The following is a 20,350-nucleotide window of genomic DNA, read 5'->3' as shown; positions in this document are numbered from 1 at the left end:
TATCTAATATGTATATTTTAGAAAGTCAAACTTTTTGTTTTAAAGAGTTTGTTTTAAAAGAAAATAAAAACCCTGTGTAACTGAATCGCTATAATGAAAGCTTCAAAAAAATAATTCTAAAGACAGTTTAAGCAATATCTATGATTAAGTCTCTTAAAATATAAGAAAAAAGATTTATGAAGAAAGGATACACTGTCAAAACAAAACAAAATAATCAGACATCCAGCTAGAAATTCTCTGTCCCAAAAGTAGCCAGAAGCGACCTGTGGCTAAAGAGTTCAAAGGTGAATGGACTGAACTGAGATGTGTTCTATGTATGTAATATATAGGGGATTTTGAAGACAGCATTAAAAAAACAAGTGAAAGTGAAGTCGCTCAGTCATGTCCTACTCTTTGCCACCCCATGGACTGCAGCCTACTAGGCTCCTCAGTCCATGGACTTTTCCAGACAAAAGTACTGGAATAGGTTGCCATTTCCTTCTCCAGGGGATCTTCCCAACCCAGGGATCGAAGCAGGGTCTCCCGCACTGCAGGCACAGGCTAAGCTACCTATTAATAACTTTAAAAGTATTGATTATATGATATACTAGACTAAATCAAACATAATCACATGGAACAACAGACTGGTTCAAAATAGGAAAAGGAGTATGTCAAGGCTGTATATAGTCACCCTGCTTATTTAACTTCGGTGCGGAGTACATCATGAGAAACCCTGAGCTGGAAGAAGCACAAGCTGGAATCAAGATTGCCGGGAGAAATATCAATAACCTCAGATATGCAGATGACACCACCCTTATGGCAGAAAGTGAAGAGGAACTAAAAAACCTCTTGATGAAAGTGAAAGAGGAGAGTGAAAAATTTGGCTTAAAGCTCAACATTCAGAAAACGAAGATCATGGCATCTGGTCCCATCACTTCATGGGAAATAGATGGGGAAACAGTGGAAACAGTGTCAGACTTTATTTTGGGGGGGCTCCAACATCCCTGCAGAGGGTGACTGCAGTCATGAGATGAAAGGACGCTTGATCCTTAGAAGAAAAGTTATGACCAACCTAGACAGTATATTAAAAAGCAGAGACATTACTTTCCCAACAAAGGTCTGTCTAGTCAAAGCTATGGTTTTTCCAGTCATCAAGTATGGATATGAGAGATGGACTATAAAGAAAGCAGAGCACCAAAAAATCAATGCTTTTGAACTGTGGTATTGGAGAAGGCTCTTGAGAGTACCTTGGACCATAAGGAAATCAAATCAGTCAATTGTAAAGGAAATCAGTCTTGAATATTCATTGAAAGGACTGATGCTAATGCTGAAACTCCAATACTTTGGCCGCCTGATGTGAAGTACTGACTCAATGAAAAAGATCCTGATGCTGGGAAAGACTGAAGGTGGGAGGAGAAGGGATGACAGAGGATGAGATGGTTGGATGCCCCAACTCAACGGATGTGAGTTTGAGTATGTTCCTGGAGTTGGTGATGGGCAGGGAGGCCTGGTGTGCTGCAGTCCATGAGGTTGCAAGAATCAGACATGACTGAGCAACAGAACTGAGTTTGAATCCCTGTGTTATTTTTCAAACTTTAGTGTCTATATCCTTTCCAGGTATCCTGCCCTTCTCCCTTTGCTTGCTGTGTTTATATTCTAATGCATCATTCTCTTCTACAGCTTTTCAAATGCTGTTCAGTTCAGTTCAGTTGCTCAGTCGTGTCTGGCTTTTTGTGACCCCATGAATCGCAGAACGCCAGGCCTCCCTGTCCAGCATCAACTCCCGGAGTTAACTCAGACTCAGGTTTACCGAGTCAGTGATACCATCAAGCTATCTCATCCTCTCTCGTCCCCTTCTCCTCCTGCCCCCAATCCCTCCCAGGATTAGAGTCTTTTCCAATGAGTCAAATCTTCGCATGAGGTGTCCAAAGTACTGGAGCTTCAGCTTTAGCATCATTCCTTCCAAAGAAATCCCAGGGTTGATCTCCTTCAGAATGGACTGGTTGGATCTCCTTGCAGTCCAAAGGACTCTCAAGAGTCTTGTCCAACACCACAGTTCAAAAGCATCAATTCTTCGGCACTCAGCCTTCTTCACAGTCCAACTCTCACATCCATACATGACCACAGGAAAAACCATAGCCTTGACTAGACGGACCTTAGTCGGCAAAGTAATGTCTCTGCTTTTGAATATACTATCTAGGTTGGTCATAACTTTTCTTCCAAAGAGTAAGCATCATTTAATTTCATGGCTGCAATCACCATCTGCAGTGATTTTGGAGCCCCCCAAAATAAAGTCTGACACTGTTTCCACTGTTTCCCCATCTATTTCCCATGAAGTGATGGGACCGGATGCCATGATCTTCATTTTCTGAATGTTGAGCTTTAGGCCAACTTTTTCACGCTCCACTTTCACTTTCATCAAGAAGCTTTTTAGTTCCTCTTCATTTTCTGCCGTAAGGGTGGTGTCATCTGCGTATCTGAGATTATTGATACTTCTCCCGTCAATCTTGATTCCAGCTTGTGCTTCTTCCAGTCCAGCATTTCTCGATGTACTCTGCATATAAGTTAAATAAGCAGGGTGACAATATACAGCCTTGACGTACTCCTTTTCCTATTTGGAACCAGTCTGTTGTTCCATGTCTAGTTCTAACTGCTGCTTCCTGACCTGCATACAGATTTCTCAAGAGGCAGGTCAGGTGGTCTGGGATTCACATCTCTTTCAGAATTTTCCACAGTTTATCATGATCCACACAGTCAAAGGATTTGGCGTAGTCAATAAAGCAAAAATAGATGTTTTTTGGAACTCTCTTGATTTTTCCATGATCCAGCGGATGTTGGCAATTTGATCTCTGGTTCCTCTGCCTTTTCTTAAACCAGCTTGAACATCAGGGAGTTCACGGTTCATGTATTGCTGAAGGCTGGCTTGGAGAATTTTGAGCATTACTTTACTAGCATGTGAGATGAATGCAATTGTGCAGTAGTTTGAGCATTCTTTGGCATTGCCTTTCTTTCTTATTGGAATGAAAACTGACCTTTTCCAGTCCTGTGGCCACTGCTGGGTTTTCCAAATTTGCTGGCATATTGAGTGCAGCATTTTCACAGCATCATCTTTCAGGATTTGAAACAGCTCAACTGGAATTCCATCACATCCACTAGCTTTGTTCGTAGTGATGCTTTCTAAGGCCCACTTGACTTCACATTCCAGGATGTCTGGCTCTAGATGAGTGATCTCACAATCATTATTATCTACGGTCATGAAGATTTTTTTAGTACAGTTTTCTGTGTATTCTTGCCACCTCTTCTTAACATCTTCTGCTTCTGTTAGGTCCATACCATTTCTGTCCTTTATTGAGCCCATCTTTACATGAAATGTTCTCTTGGTATGTCCAATTTTCTTGAAGCGATCTCTAGTCTTTCCCATTCTGTTTTTTTCCTCTATTTCTTTGCAGTGATTGCTGAAGAAGGCTTTCTTATGTCTTCTTGCTATTCTCTGGAACTCCGCATTCAGATGCTTGTATCGTTCCTTTTCTCCTTTGTTTTTCACCTCTCTTCTTTTCACAGCTATTTGTAAGGCCTCCCCAGACAGCCATTTTGCTTTTTTCCATTTATTTTCCATGGGGATGGCCTTAATCCCTGTCTCCTGCACAATGTTACGAACCTCATTCCATAGTTCATCAGGCACTCTATCTATCAGATCTAGGCCCTTAAATCTATTTCTCACTTTCACTGTACAATCACAAGGAATTTGATTTAGGTAGTACCTGAATGGTCAGCAGTTTTCCCTACTTTCTTCATTTTAAGTCTGAATTTGGTAATAAGGTGTTCATGATCTGAGCCACAGTGAGCTCCTGGTCTTGTTTTTGTTGACTGTATAGAGCTTCTCCATCTTTGGCTGCAAGGAATATAATCAATCTGATTTCGGTGTTGACCATCTGGTGATGTCCACGTGTAGAGTCTTCTCTTGTGTTGTTGGAAGAGGGTGTTTGCTATGACCAGTTCATTTTCTTGGCAAAACTCTATTAGTCTTTGCCCTGCTTCAATCCATATTCCAAGCCCAAATTTGCCTGTTACTCCAGGTATTTCTTGTGTTCCTACTTTTGCTTTCCAGTCCCCTATAATGAAAAGGACATCTTTATTGGGTGTTAGTTCTAAAAGGACTTGTAGGTCTTCATAGAACTGTTCAACTACAGATTATTCAGCGTTACTGGTTGGGACATAGACTTGGATAACTGTGATATTGAATGGTTTGTCTTGGAGATGAACAGAGATCATTCTGTCATTTTTGAGGTTGCATCCAAGTACTGCATTTCAGACTGTTTTGCTGACCATGATGGCCACTCCATTTCTTCTGAGGGATTCCTGCCTGCAGTAGTAGATATAATGGTCATCTGAGTTAAATTCACCCATTCCAGTCCATTTTAGTCCCCTGATTCCTAGAATGTCGACGTTCACTCTTGCCATCTTTTGTTGACCACTTCCAATTTGCCTTGATTCATGGACCTGAGATTCCAGGTTCCTATGCAATATTGCTCTTTACAGCATGGAACCTTGCTTCTATCTTCAGTCACATCCACAGCTGTGTATTGTTTTTGCTTTGGCTCCATCCCTTCACTCTTTCTGGTGTTATTTCTCCACTGATCTCCAGTAGCATATTGCGCACCTACTGACCTGGGGAGTTCCTCTTTCAGTATCCTATCATTTTGCCTTTTCATACTGTTCATGGGGTTCTGAAGGCAAGAATACTGAAGTGGTTTGCCATTCCCTTCTCCTGTGGATCACATTCTGTCAGACCTCTCTACCATGACCCACTTATCTTAGGTTGCCCCGCGGGCATGGCTTGGTTTCATTGAGTTAGAGAAAGCTGTGGTCCTAGCGTGATTAGACTGACTAGTTTTCTGTGAGTATGGTTTCAGTGTGTCTGCCCTCTGATGTCCTCTTGCTCCACCCAGTTGCTGCCCCTGGCTTTGGGCACAGGGTGGCTCCTCAGGGCCACAGCCTCTGGCCTTTGGCACAAGGTGGCTTCTCCCAGCCGCCCCTGACCTTGGACATGGGGTGTCTTCTCTTGGCCACCTCCCCTGCCCTCGGATGTGGGGTAGGTCCTCTTGGCCACCATCCCTGACCTCGGACACGGGGTGTCTCCTCCAGGCCGCCACTGACCTAGGATGCAGGTAGCTCCTCTCAGCTGCTGCACCTGGCTTCAGTCGCAGGTTAGCTCCTCTCTGCTGCCTCCCCTGACCTCAGATTCAGGGTAGCTCCTCTCGGCCGTTCCTGCGCCATCGCAGCCTGGCACTCTTAGCCGCTGCCCCTGACCTCCAATGTGGGGTAACTCCTCTTGGCCGTGCTTAGAGCGCCAGGTTGCAGCCACCCGCGCTTAGTGTGCTGGGTTGCAGCTGCCCACGCTTAGTGTACTCTAAAATAGTTTCCAATATTCTTTCATTAGTCATTTTATAGCCACAGTATCCATTCTACTTCACTCTTTTTTAATGGTTGCCATTCAGTTGTTAAGTCATGTCCAACTCGTGTTTAGATCCCATGGACTGCAGCATGCCAGTCTTCCCTCTCCTTTATCTTTCCGCTATTGCTCAAATTCATGTCCATGGAGTCAGTGATGCCATCCAAACATCTCATCCAATGGTAACTACAACATAATCCGTATGAATAAAAATCAATTTTAAAACCATTTATATTTCATGAATTTTGCAACCATGAAATTAACTCAAACTTGTATGGACATTTATGCTTGGATTTACTGTATAAATATCCCAAATTAAACTTGTCTACTGGCTTGCCTGGCTTTTTAAACTTCTATAACTATAAATGGCATGGATGTCCTACCTTTGTGATAACTTCATTCAAATAATTTATATATGTATAAAATATGTGGACATATATAATGTTATAATGTGTGGAGATACACACACACACACATATATATACACACACACACACATGTAAAATGCATGAACAATTGTATATCTATATCTATCTATGCAGTAACACTTTGGATCCATGTCTTAGTCTATATTTATTATATATGAATCAAGTACTATTGGGATATACTGGTTCATTTTCACTGTATTTTCTCTTGAGTGAGTGAGTGAGTGAGTGAAGTCGCTCAGTCATGTCAGACTCTTTGCAACCCCGTGGACTGTAACCTACCAGGCTCCTCTGTCCATGGGATTTTCCAGACAAGAATACTGGAGTGGGTTGCCACTCTTACCGGTAACAAACTCTATTGAAACACATTCATGTTACTGTCATACAGAAAGCTTTTTTTATATATTTTAAGGGAGACAGAAATAGGAAAAGAATAATCACATTGCATTAAAATATTTCCTGTAATGGTCCTTTCATAAAATTTATCTGTTGTCAGATATAGAAAGGTAACATTGCATAAAAGCAAAATTTTCATATTAACAGTAATATTATCTTTTATAATAAATTTGATTGATGCTCTTGATACTGAAAAAAGCTACTATCTTTTAAAAGTAACTGAAATAATTTAGTTGTGTTTACAAATGAATTTTCCTTGTTTCTTATAATTCTAAATAGCCTATTAGAATAAGAACTTGCAGTTGAGGAAAGGAATATATGCATTGTCCATTGGAATATAGTTGTACATTCAGCCATCCATAAGATGTAAAATGCTGGGAAATGAAGATCTAAAAACCTCATAGACATAAGACCTATCACCCTCCAGGATATGTAAAAATTTTGTCAATCACTAGATTTATTAATATTTTATGTCCTCCTGCAATAATGTTAGCTCTATAGCTTGAGAATTTCTGTTTTCTTCTCTGAGGTAATACTGTTCTTTAGAACAGAGGCAAATACATAGCATAAGTGTAATTTAAAAAAAATTCAGTTGTTGCAAACTGTACCTTTTATATAATTAGTTGATAAAAAGAATGGTTTAAAAAGTAGGCATTAGTTTTTCTTAAATATGCATCATGACTTTTTCGTTTGTAGCTCTTTAATGTTAAGACTCATTCTGACAATCTTTTAAAAAATCTTCTATTTTATCATCTAAACAGAAATTTACAAATGTTAAATCAACAATTTGTACATTTGTCCAAACTTCATTTTTATCTATATCTATTGCTAAATCAAAAATCTAAAACCTTATTTACAGTTTCCTTTGTTGTGCAGAAGCTTTTAAGTTTAATTAGGTCCCATTTGTTTATATACAGAGTGAAGTAAGCCAGAAAGAAAAACACCAATACAGTATACTAATGCACATATATGGAATTTAGAAACATGGTAATGATAACCCCGTATGCGAGACAGCAAAAGAGACAGAGATGTATAGAAGAGTCTTTTGGACTCTGTGGGAGAGAGAAAGGGTGGGATGATTTGGGAGAATGGCATTGAAATGTGTATAATATCATATATGAAATGAATCGCTAGTCCAGGTTCGATGCATGATACTGGATGCTTGGGGCTGGTGGTGCACTGAGATGACCCAGAGGGACGGCACGGGGGGTGGGGGGGGAGGTACAGGATGGGGAACACATGTATACTTATGGCGGATTAATGTTGATGTATGGCAAAACCAATACAATGTTGTACAGTAATTAACCTCTAATTAAAATAAATAAATTTATATTAAAAATGCTAAAACCATCAATGATATTACATGGAAATACAAATTCTGTTACTGAGGCAGCTTAAAGTCCATGGTTCTAAAAAAAAATGAATTTTCGAGACACATTTTTACCTTTAAACTTGGGAGAATCTTGTCTTTTATTTCAAGTGGGATGAAAAGAAGGACGAATTTACTGCATGGTTATTTTACTGTATGGATCTTCCCAGGTGGTGCAATGGTAAAAAATTCACGTGTCAATGCAGGAATGAGTTCAATCCCTGAGTTGAGAAGATCCCCTGGAGTAGGAAATGGCAACAGTAGTATTCTTGCCTGGAAAATCCCATGGATAGAAGAGTCTGGCAGGCTACAGTCCATGTGGTTTCAAAGAAACGGACATAACTAAGTGACTGAGCACACATGTGTTTTACTGTATATTTCAGAGACTTTAACAAAGAAACAACTTAGAGTTTGGTCAGCACTTCCACAGGAAGGATTATTTAAAAATATAAAATAACAAGTTCATTTATAATTAGATTGAAATATGTTGCTTTTAATCAGTGTTCTAGTTATCAAAAGCTAAACCCCAAAATTTCATTAGCTATATGGCCATATATATTGAGAAGAACAATAACTGTGCCATAATGCTGCCTACAAATTTCAAAAATTTTAGATTGAATATACCTGATATAAGTAGGTGTGTATTTTCTTCCTTTAGAGTAGACTCTATTTTTTAGAGAAATTTTAGATTCACAGAAAATTTGAGCAGAGTGTGCAGAAAATTCCCATATACTTTCTGTTCCTCTCTTCACATGCACACATAGTCTCCTCTACCGTCAACATCCTGCACCAGAGTGGTATGTTTGTTACAGTCCTTGAAACTACATTAAGATGTCTTCATTACCTAAAGTCAGTAGTTTACATTTGGGTTTGCTTTTGGTGTTGTGCATACAGGGATCAAGACGATCCCCAAGGAAAAGAAATGCAAAAAAGCAAAATGGCTGTCTGAGGAGGCCTTACAAATAGGTGTGAAAAGAAGAGAAGCAAAAAGCAAAGGAGAAATGGAAAGATATAAGCATCTGAATGTAGAGTTCCAAAGAATAGCAAGAAAAGATAAAAAAGTCTTCCTCACTGAAACATGTATAATATCATATATGAAACGAATTGCCAGCCCAGGTTCAATGCATAATATTGGATGCTTGCGGCTGGTGCACTGGGACGACCCAGAGGGATGGTACGGGGGGGGGGGGAGGGGCGTTCAGGATGGGGAACACGTGTACACCTGTGGCACATACATGCTGATGTATGGCAAAACCAATACAATATTGTAAAGTAATTAACCTCCAATTAAAATAAATAAATTTACATTTAAAAATATATTACCTGAGGCTAGTTGAAGAGATGAAAAAAGTAATAAAAGACAGGAACTGTTTAAAGTAAAAGAAGTTCCAATAAATAAATCCTTAAAATGTTAAAAAAGAAAGCCTTCCTCAGTGATCAATGCAAAGAAATAGAGGAAAACAACAGAATGGGAAAGACTAGCGATCTCTTCAAGAAAATTAGAGATACCAAGGGAACATTTTATGCAAAGATGGGCTCAATAAAGGACAGAAATAGTATGGACCTAACAGAAGCAGAAGATATTAAGAGGTGGCAAGAATACACAAAAGAACTGTACAAAAAAGAACTTCATGAACCAGATAATCACGATGGCGTGATCACTCACCTAGAGCCAGACATCCTGGAATGTGAAGTCAAGTGGGCCCTAGAAAACATCACTACGAACAAAGCTACTGGAGGTGATGGAATTCCAGTTGAGCTGTTTCAAATCCTGAAAGAAGATGCTGTGAAAGTGCTGCACTCAGTATGCGAGCAAATTTTGAAAACTCAGCAGTGGCCACAGGACTGAAAAACGTCAGTTTTCATTCCAATCCCAAAGAAGGACAATGCCAAAGAATGCTCAAACTACCTCACAATTTCACTCATCTCACATGCTAGTAAAGTAATGCTCAAAATTCTCCAAGCCAGGCTTCAACAATACGTGAACCATGAACTTCCTGATGTTCAAGCTGGTTTTAGGAAAAGCAGAAGAACCAGAGATCAAATTGCCAACATTCATTGGATCATTGAAAAAGCAAGAGAGAAGAACATCTGTTTCTTCTTTATTGACTATGCCAAAGCCTTTGATTGTGTGGATCACAACAAACTTTGGAAAATTCTGAAAGAGATGGCAATACCAGACCACCTTACCAGCAGCTGTTAGAACTGGTTCCAAATTGGGAAAGGAGTACATCAAGAGAGAAATATCAATAACCTCAGATATGCAGATGACATCACCCTCCTGGCAAAAAAGGAAGAAGAACTAAACAGTCTCTTGATGAAAGTGAAAGTGGAGACTCAAAAAGTTGGCTTAAAGCTCAACATTCAGAAAACGAAGATCATGGCATCTGGTCCCATCACTTCATGGGAAATAGATGGATAAACAATGGAAACAGTGATAGACTTTATATTTGGGAGCTCCAAAATCACTGCAGATGGTGACTGCAGCCATGAAATGAAAAGACACTTGCTCCTTGGAAGAAAAGCTATGACCAACCTAGACAGCATATTAAAAAACAGAAATATTACCTTGCCAACAAAGGTCCATCTTGTCAAAGCTATGGTTTTTCTAGTAGTCATGAATGGATGTGAGAGTTGGACTGTAAAGAAATCTGAGCACTGAAGAAATGATGCTTTTGAACTGTGGTGTTGAAGAAAACTTTTGAGAGTCCCTTGGAATGCAAGGAGATACAACCAGTCCATCCTAAAGGAAATCAGTCCTGAATATTCACTGGAAGGACTGATACTGAACCTGAAACTCCAATACTTTGGCCACCTGATGCAAAGAGCTGACTAAAGACCCTGAAGCTGGGAAAGACTGAAGACAGGAGGAGAAGGGGACGACTGAAGATGAGATGGTTGGAGGGCATCATAGACTCAATGAACATGAGTTTGAGTAAATTCCAGTAGTTGGTGATGGACAGGGAGGCCTGTCATGCTGCAGTCCACGGGGTTGAAAGGGTCAGACATGACTGAGTGACTGAACTGAACTGTGACAATAATGAGCACCTTTTCCTAAATACTTTCTCTACAAGACCTTGTATAAATTTGTGGTTAGAATATGAAATTAGGATAAAACATATCTTTTGACCATAATAAACTGAAAAGGCCTATGATTTATCACATTAGTTCTTGAAGAAGGGAATAAAGATGTTAAGGTATTAATTGCAAAATGTACAAAAAACTCTGTTTCATTTTATTTAATATATTTCTTTTAAAATTAATAATGTGCTTGAAATACGTTTGTGTCAGTGTACCTTCTGAGGACAGAAAGGTGTTAAGAGTTTGTAAGTGAGTGAAAGTTACTCAATTGTGTCCGACTCTTTGTGACCCCATGGACTGTAGCCTGCTAGGCTCCTTCTTCCATAGGATTTTCCAGCCAAGAATACTGGAATAGGTTGCTATACCCTTCTCCAGGGGAACATCTCTACTCAGGGGTTGAACCTGGGTCTCCTGAATTGCTGGCAGATTCTTTACTGATTAGGCTGGGAAAATAGGGAAGGGGGTGGTGGAGTTTTGGCCACACTATGCAGCATGTGGGAATTTAGTTTCCCAGCCAGGGATCAATAATACATTCTCTGAATTAGAAATGCAGGGTCTTAACCACTGGATCACCAGGCAAGTCTTACTAATGTAGACAATGTAAGTAAGTATTCGAAAAGCAATATAGGGGATGCGGTGCTTTGTGCTAGACTTGAAAGCAGAATAAGTCAGAGTTGAATTAAGAATGTCTCCCAGGAAACCTCAAAGTGAAGGAAACTTAAAAACTGAATGAAAATGACACTTTATCACAGACATCTACTATTAAAGGATGGATCAGTTTTTATAGAGAAAGAGTACTAATCATCAAAACAGTTATCAAAAGTGTTTTCTGGAATAGAACTTAATAAAAATAGAGTGAAAGACAAATTTGGAAAGAGAAGCTTAATGTCTTACAATTTTGCAACTCTAAAGTGATGACTAATAAGTAAGACATTATTATCAGATTTAATTCAACATTAAGAAAGGATTTTCCAGTTAAATTTACTAATTTGCAGTTATAGTTTAAATTTTCTTAAAGTCACTACTTATAAGTCTGGTCTAAACCTGCTTCTGTAAACAGAATTAAACTTTTTAAAAGTTGTTTGTATATTAGAAATAATTCTATATTAAAATGTTTTATATATAAATGTTTTATTATTTTATTTATATTTGCAATTTCTAGGTGAATTGTTTGCTCTATATTCTCTCAATATCAAATATATTCAAAAGCAAGACAGTATTTCCATAAAAATAAAGATACTGGTGAAAAATGTGTCAATTTTTATAGTCTATTCACTCAGCATCATTGCTCATTCATATTCATTTATATGTTATTTTCCTGCATTTTCTGCAATTGTTATCATATCTCAAACTGACAGCTTCAAAAATTAATATTGAGTTCAGTCCTTTATTGTGGATGTAGGTGGAATTGATCACCATCCCCTTCAATACAAAGTTTTTTTTTTTCCCTGAATTGTTGCCCATAGGCAAAATATATAATGTGTGTGCATATAGGGCTAAATATAGAATAAGATAAATTAGTGTGGTATGGAAAGAATTAAGAATCTTAAGAATTAAAAAAATAAGAGAGTGAATGAAGAAATGAATGTAGGAATCAGTGAACAACATAAACTAGGCAATCTAACCTTAAATTATGAATATTTTCCTCATGTGAACTTATTACTTTTTATTAATTAGAATCATTATGATGTATACTAATGAGGTGATGGTTCATGTGTATAGTGTTTAATTCTTCAGAATATTACTGTTGAAGAAGTTAACACAAAGGGTAATATCAGGAGAGAAGGATCATTTTAAGATAGGAAAACTCAGACCATTGTGATTTATTCCTAACTCAAAATATAAAAAAAAGAAAATTACACAGGGTCAGCTTATTTTATTTGAAACATAAAACAGAGTTTTGTTTAATTAGCATTTTGAATCACACCTAAGCAAATGTCTGATCCTTGCCTAAGATCATCGCTATAGTTTTTTAATTTATCCTTAATGCTTTCCATTTTATAAACTTTTCTACAAACATATATTATAAAATGTATTGTAATTCAGATTCTTTATAGTTTGATAGAGTTATCCTTTCTAAACTACTTCAAGGTGAATTATTAGAGATTGACATATTTCAATGGTACCTGATGTATATTTCAATAAAAAAATATATGGTTATTTAGTCTGATAGAACTTTTTAATTACATAGTTTAGATTACTTTTAGTTTAATTCTGAAACAAATGTCTTCTATTTTCTGGTTGTTTTAATTTCGTATTTCTGTTTCTTCTAGTTCATTTCTCAAATTTTATCTTGATAGTTTACCTAAAAAAATCACATTAAAATATAACATGATTTACCTTGGTATATGAAATATAATAACTTTATGCAAAAAATGTTTACATTTAAAATTGATAATTTTCATGAAGAAATGGCCATTTTTTTTATTCATATTTACAGCATTACCTAGTAGTTAATGCTTTTATGATGTGTGGATTATAGTACCACACTAATTCTTTCAATATAGTCCTTCATAGTATTTAACTATTTATTTATTTTTCTGAAAAGAAATCAACTTAATGTTTGAAAGATAGCTATACAGGAAAAAAAGGAACCCCTAAGTTTCTCACATGACAGTTTTTAATGTTTGTTTTTATTTGATAAATAAAATTTAATTGATAAACACTGTGTAAAAGAGATGGAAGCAGAAAAACACCAGAATATAGAATTTTCATTATCTAATGTTAGAATAATTAAAGACATGTGTTACCATGTTGTTAATGATTTTGAAGATTTTTAAACATGATTAATCAGTGGACTTTGTCCATTATAAACTATTTGTTTAATTGGATCATGATTACATTACTGATTTCATTTTTTATTATTATTTTAGAAATTATCAGTTCAGTTCAATCTCTCAGTCGTGTCTGACTCTTTGAGATCCCATGGACTGCAGCACGCTAGGCCTCCCTGTCCATCAGCAACTCCTGGAGCCTACACAAACTCATGTCAATCACGTCAGTGATGCCATCCACACATCTCATCCTCTGTCGCCTCCTTCTTCTCCCACCTTCAATCTTTTCCAGCATCAGGGTCTTTTCCGATGAGTCAGTTCTTTCCAACAGGTGGTCAAAGTATTCGAGTTTCAGCTTCAGCATCAGTCCTTCTAATGAATATTCATGACTAATTTCCTTTAGGATGGACTGGTTGTATCTCCTTGCAGTCTAAGGGACTCTCAAGTGTTTTCTCCAAAACCACAGTTGAAAGCATCGATTCTTCGGTGCTCAGCTTTCTTTATAGTCCAACAGTCACTTCCATACATGACTGCTGTAAAAACCATAGCTTTGGCTAGATGGACCTTTGTTGGCAAATTAATGTCTCTGCTTTTTAATATGCTATCTACGTTGGTCAGAGCTTTTCTTCCAAGGAGCAAGTGTCTTCATTTCATGGCTGCAGTCACCACCTGCAGTGTTTTTGGAGCCCCCCAAAATAAAGTCTCTCACTGTTCCATTGTTTCCCCATCTATTTGCCATGAAGTGATGGGACCAGATGCCATGATCTTACTTTTCTGAATGTTGAGTTTTAAGACTACTTTTTCACTCTTTTCTTTAACTGTCATTAAGGGATTCTTGCATTCTTCTCTGCTTTCTGCCATAAAGGTGGTATCATCTGTGCATCTGAGGTTGTTGATATTTCTCCCAGCAATCTTGATTCCAGCTTGTGCTTCTTCCAGCCCAAAATTTTGCATGATGTATATGCATATAAGTTATATAAGCAGGGTGACAACATACAGCCTTGATATACTCCTTTCCTGATTTGGAACCAGTCTGTTGTTTCATATCCAGTTCTAACTCTTGCTTCTTGATCTGCATACAGATTTCTCAGGAGGCAGGTCAGGTGGTTTGCTATTCCCATCTCTTGAAGAATTTTCTACAGTTTTTTGTGATCCACACAGTCAAATGCTTTGGCATAGACAATAAAGCAGAAGTAGATGTTTTTCTGGAGTGCTCTTGCTTTTTTGATGATCCAGCAGACGTTGGCAATTTGATCTCTGGTTCTTCTGCCTTTTCTAAAACCCACTTGAACATCTGGAAGTTCACAGTTCATGTACTTTTGAAGCATGGCTTGGAGAATTTTGAGTACTACTTTGCTAGTGTAAGATGAGTGCAATTGTAATGATGGCATTCATTTCATGTCTGCCATGCTGCACATTGTACTAAGCGTTGAATATGTTTTATTTAGTCTCATAACCACTCTATAAATAATGCTAACCCACTGTGTAGGACTACCCTGGTAACTCAGCTGAGAAAGAACCCCCTGCAATGCAGAGACCCCAGTTCAATTCCTGGGTTGGAGAGATAACCTGGAGAAAGGAACAGCTACCCATTCCATTATTCTTGCCTGGAGAATTCCATGGATAGATGAGGCGCAGTCCATGGGATCATAAAGAATCTAACATGACTAACTCTGTTTCACTTTCACTTTTCAACCTGTTGCATAGATAAGGAAACTGAGGCAGAAGAGAGCTCACAAAGCTAGTAAGTGATGAAGCCTGGATTAAACTAAGGCTTTCTGTCCCACACCTTCTAATTTTCTACTGTGGCTTCCTCTTTGGCTCAAAGAGTTTGGATGACATATCCAAGACTGTCACATGAGGGGATATCAAACTTTATCTCATGATTTCTGTCCTATTGCTTTTTCTCATGCAATAAGCTTTATCAGTTAATTTATTTTTTCTATAATACCTGACCCTCAAATTATAACCTAAGTCACAGAGATAATTGGAGAACTGGTGGTATTGATATGGTACATAAGTTAAGATGCTGTCAGCAACAAGTAATAAGGAATCCTGAATCAACTGGTTTAAAAAGTAAATAAAATGCATTATTCTCAAAAAAAGCAGCCCCAAGAATGTGTGGTGTTGAAAAATAATCTAAGCACATTGACACCTACTGATTTCATTTTAATTCTTATAATTATGAAGAGATAAAGTATATCATTGAATCGTCAAAATGATAATATGTGAAATCATTTAGAGATAATTTTATATCACCAAATTTTGTATATATAACCAATATTTAATATTAATATCCATGGACAAATTTAGATTTTTACTTGAACAAAATGTGGAATCTTAGTGAATTTGAAAATTATCTTAAAAGGAATACATTAATGGCAATTCAAACATTTTATTTTTCATAATTTTTACAAGTAATGACTCAAAGGCTCCCTTTCACATATGAGTGCATTTATAAAAGACTAATTTGTATGGGAATCATTTTTCCTATTCTGATATTTCAATGGCTTGGCTTAGTTAAATAGAAAACTCAAAAATATTTTTCTTAATCTACGTTTCCTCTTCACCTTTATGTTACACTTATATTTATGTTATTTGTCAGTGTTGTTGTGAGCCAGAGACAACTAGGTGAACTCCAATGAAGGCGTTCCCCTTCTATATGGTAAGAGAAATCTTCAGCTGTAAATAAAACCCCCAAAGATCAAAAATGTACAGTATTCAGTCTGTCTTCACAAGATCTGGCTTGTGGCTAAATTCTAGCAAATGAGAAGGGACAGAAAGTGTCTCAAGGAAATTTCTAAAAACACTCCATGAAAGGCAATTCAAATGAAGACGTTATTTTCTTTCTTCCTATTGCCTGGAGCTGTGGAAAACATCTTTAATGAGGGATGAAATGTGGAGCACAAAGGAACTTCAATCTCTAAAGGCTTCTGGACTTAGACACTTTATCACCATTAAGCTGTCTAGGTCTTGCCTATTAAGAAGGAAACATAACTCTATCTTGTTGAAGTCACATATTTCAGATATATTCAACGGAAAGGAAAAGAAAAACTAGCTGCTATACATTTGGGTATGCAATGTATGTTTTAGTTCATTACAATATATCTAACAAATATAACAGTAATATTTGTTTTTAATTTATGCAAATAAATGTAGCAATTAGAATCTTAGATGAAACAATCATGGTGGGTACTAGATTGTAAATACTAGATATTTTTATTAGTGGCTCTTCATCATTCCAGCATATACTTTTATAAACCATCTCTTCATTAAGGAGTTTTAAATTACTTCTGAATATCCTGCCTTTTGCTTATCAGATATTTGTCTAGCACAAGTGGATAACCTCTATGCCAAGAGAAAATGGAATGCTAAGAGTGGCATCAGTGATATAATGAACATCATGAACATCACTACTGTTGGCATGGAGTGTAATGTAGGCAGCAGCAAGGGGCTGAAAGAAACAGTATTTGTAGCAACTACAAACATTCTACATGGTGTAGCTTATTTTAACTTTCCTAAGAGAGTGAAAGAGGATCCGTATAAAGGTCTTGAATACAACATTTAGAACACATATGAAAAGTCAGAAAACTTGTTAATTGCAACTATGAACCAAACCAAGAGATTTACTTTCAGAGATGCAGAGTTAAAAGGCCATTAAATATACATTTAAACACAAACAAATAGCCACTGGTGCTGCTGCTAAGTTGCGTCAGTCGTGTCCGACTCTGTACGACCCCACAGATGGCAACCCACCAGGCTCCTCTGTCCCTGGGATTCTCCAGGCAAGAATACTCGAATGGATTCCCATTTCCTTCTCCTGGACAAACAAATAGGGGAAGAGTGAAATACTGAGATATTGGATCAAAACATTTGGGCAGACACAGATGAGAGTGATAACTTTGATTTCCAAAATATGTCAGTGTTTCTTGTTTTAGAAATAGTTTACCCTATCAATCTAAGGAAATAGGCTTTCTTTTCATGAAACCTTTCGAATGACTTCATAAGAGAATTTCTTCATGAGGGTATAATCTGCTCAAAATTCAAGACTAATTCATTATGCTGCCTCACTTTAAGAATTGGAACCCCAGCATAGCCCAGACAGACAAGCAGAAGCAGTGGTCAGGGGCAAAGTAGACAGCACACTAACAGAACAACATGGTCTTGCCAACATGTATCAGCGGAAGTGAGGGAACATATGTAGGAGTGGACTAAGAGATGTTTGACCAAAGAGGACAAAATATTAAACTAGACAGGTCAAATATATTGATACTGGATACACTGAATCAAGATTATGGATTGGTTTAAGCAGTGGGTAATTTGTGGACTTCGTTGTTCCATTACATCCTGAACTCTAAAATGACTTTTAGTCAGTAAGAACAATATTTTGAAGTATTCCTGGAGGACTAAAGAAGAAGTAACCCAAAGACTCAGAAAGAATAGAAATTTTATAGTGGTAATTTATGAATAATCTGTGAATATTTGTATCCTCTTTTCCCTCAGTTCAGTTGCTCAGCAGTGTCTGATTCTTTCCTACCACAGAGATTGCAGCATGCCAGGCTTCTCTGCCCTTTGCCATCTCCTGGAGTTTGTTCAAATTAATGTCCATGCAGTCAGTGATGCCTTCCAACCATCTCACCCTCTGCTGTTTCCTTCTTCTCCCAACTTCAATCTTTCCCAGCATCAGGGTCTTTTCAAATGAGTCAATTCTTCACATCAGGTGGCCAAAGTTTTGGAGTTTCAGCTTTAACATCAGTCCTTCCAATGAACATTCAGGACTGATTGCCTTTAGGATTGACTGGTTTTATCTTCGTGTAGTGCAAGGGACTCTCAAGAGTCTTCTCCAACACCACAGTTGAAAAGAATCAATTCTTCAGTGCTCAGCCTTCTTTATGGTCCAACTCTCTCATCCATACATGACTACTGGAAAAACCATAGCTTTGACTAGACAGAACTTTGTCAGCAAAGTAATGTCTCTGTTTTTTAATGTGCTGTCATCGTTTTTCTTCCAAGGAGCAAGCGTCTTTTCATTTCATGACTGTAGTCACCATCTGCAGTGAATTTGAAGCCCTGCAAAATAAAGTCCGTCACTGTTTCCACTGCTTCCCCATCTATTTGCCATGGAGTGATGAGACCAGATGCCATGATCTTAATATTTTGAATGTTAGGCTTTAAGCCAACTTTTTCACTCTCCTCTTTCACTTTCATCAAGAGGCTCTTTACTTCCTCTTCGTTTTCTGCCATAAGGGTGGTATTTTCATATCTGAGATTATTGGTATTTCTCCCAACAATCTTTATTCCAGCTTGTGCTTCATCCAACCCAGCATTTTGCATGGTGTACTCTGCATATAAGTTAAATAAGGGGAGTGACAATATACAGCCTTGATGTACTCCTTTCCCAATTTGGAACCAGTCTCTTGTTCCATGTTCGGTTCTAACTGCTGCTTCTTGATCTGCCTACAGATTTCTCAGGAGACAGGTCAGATGGTCTGCTATTCCCATCTCTTGAAGAATTTTCCACAGTTTTTCGTGATCCACACAGTCAAATGCTTTGGCATAGTCAATAAAACAGAAGTAGATGTTTTTCTGGAACTCTCTTTCTTTCTCTATGATCCAATGGATTTGGCAATTTAATCTCTGGCTCCTCTGAGTTTTCTAAATCCAGCTTGAACATCTGAAAGTTCTGAGTTCATGTATTGAAGCTTTGCTTGCAGAATTTTGTGCATTACTTTGCTAGTGTGTGAGATGAGTGCAATTGTGCAGTAGCTTGAACATTCTTTGGCATTGCCTTTCTTTGTGATTGGAAAAGTTACCTTTTCCATTCCTGTGTCCACTGCTGACTTTTCCAAATTGGTGACATATTGAGCGTAGCACTTTAACAGCATCATATTTTCGGATTTGAAATAGCTCAATTGGAGTTCCATCATCTCTACTAACTTTGTGCATAATGATGCTTCCCTTTTCCCTAGGCACTCTAATTTTTACACTGTGGGTACATCATGTACAAATTGACCATGATCGATTTGTATAGATAGAGGCTTTAGTTAGCACTAAAATATGTTGGTTTTTTTTTCCTCACCATGAATGATATATTTACCGTAAATAATAAGTGCCTAGGTTTCTCTGATACCTCAGTTGGGAAAGTGTCTGCCTGCAATGCAAGATATCCCAGTTTGAATCTTGGGTCTCAAAGATCCCTATCCCTGGAGAAGGGATAGACTACACGCTTCAGTATTCTTGGGCTTCCCTGGTGGCCCAGCTAGTAAAGAATCTGCCTGCAATGCTGGGGACCTCGGTTCAATCCTTGGGTTGAGACGATCCCCTGGAGAAGGGAATGGCTTCAATATTCTTGCCTGGAGAATTCCATGGACTGTATAGTCCATGGTGTCACAGAGAGTTGGACACAACTGTGCTACTTTCACTTCCACTAGTTGTATCAGGTCACAATGGAGTATTTTTCTTCAGGGTCAATAGCCAGTCACCTGCAAAAAAGCTGACTATATTGGACTGTTTTATCATTAGGGGGGTTTATTTTATCATGGGTGTTTATTTTATCATGAATATTTATTCTCACGGATTTAGGTAGTTTCTAAATATTAAATTCCTTTCCTGCTTGCAGTGCTTTGGCCATCATCATTCATGATCTTACAAAGTGCTTTATTTATTAAAGTGTAAGCCCATAGAATATCTCTGCTTACTTATGGTACTAAGGTGAGTACAACAATGGGGCCATGTGTACAGAATTCATTAGCTTTAACACATGGTTAGAAAGAGCAGGTTTAATATAATGATACTTTTCCCTGTTGGCTCAATGGTAAAGAATCTGACTAAAATGCCAGAGACCTGGGTTCAATCCCTGGGTCAGGAAGATTCC

This window comes from Ovis canadensis, chromosome 1 (assembly GCF_042477335.2).
Source record: "Ovis canadensis isolate MfBH-ARS-UI-01 breed Bighorn chromosome 1, ARS-UI_OviCan_v2, whole genome shotgun sequence".
NCBI classification, from domain to species: Eukaryota; Metazoa; Chordata; class Mammalia; order Artiodactyla; family Bovidae; genus Ovis; species Ovis canadensis.
Note: the sequence above shows the minus strand (reverse complement) of the source record.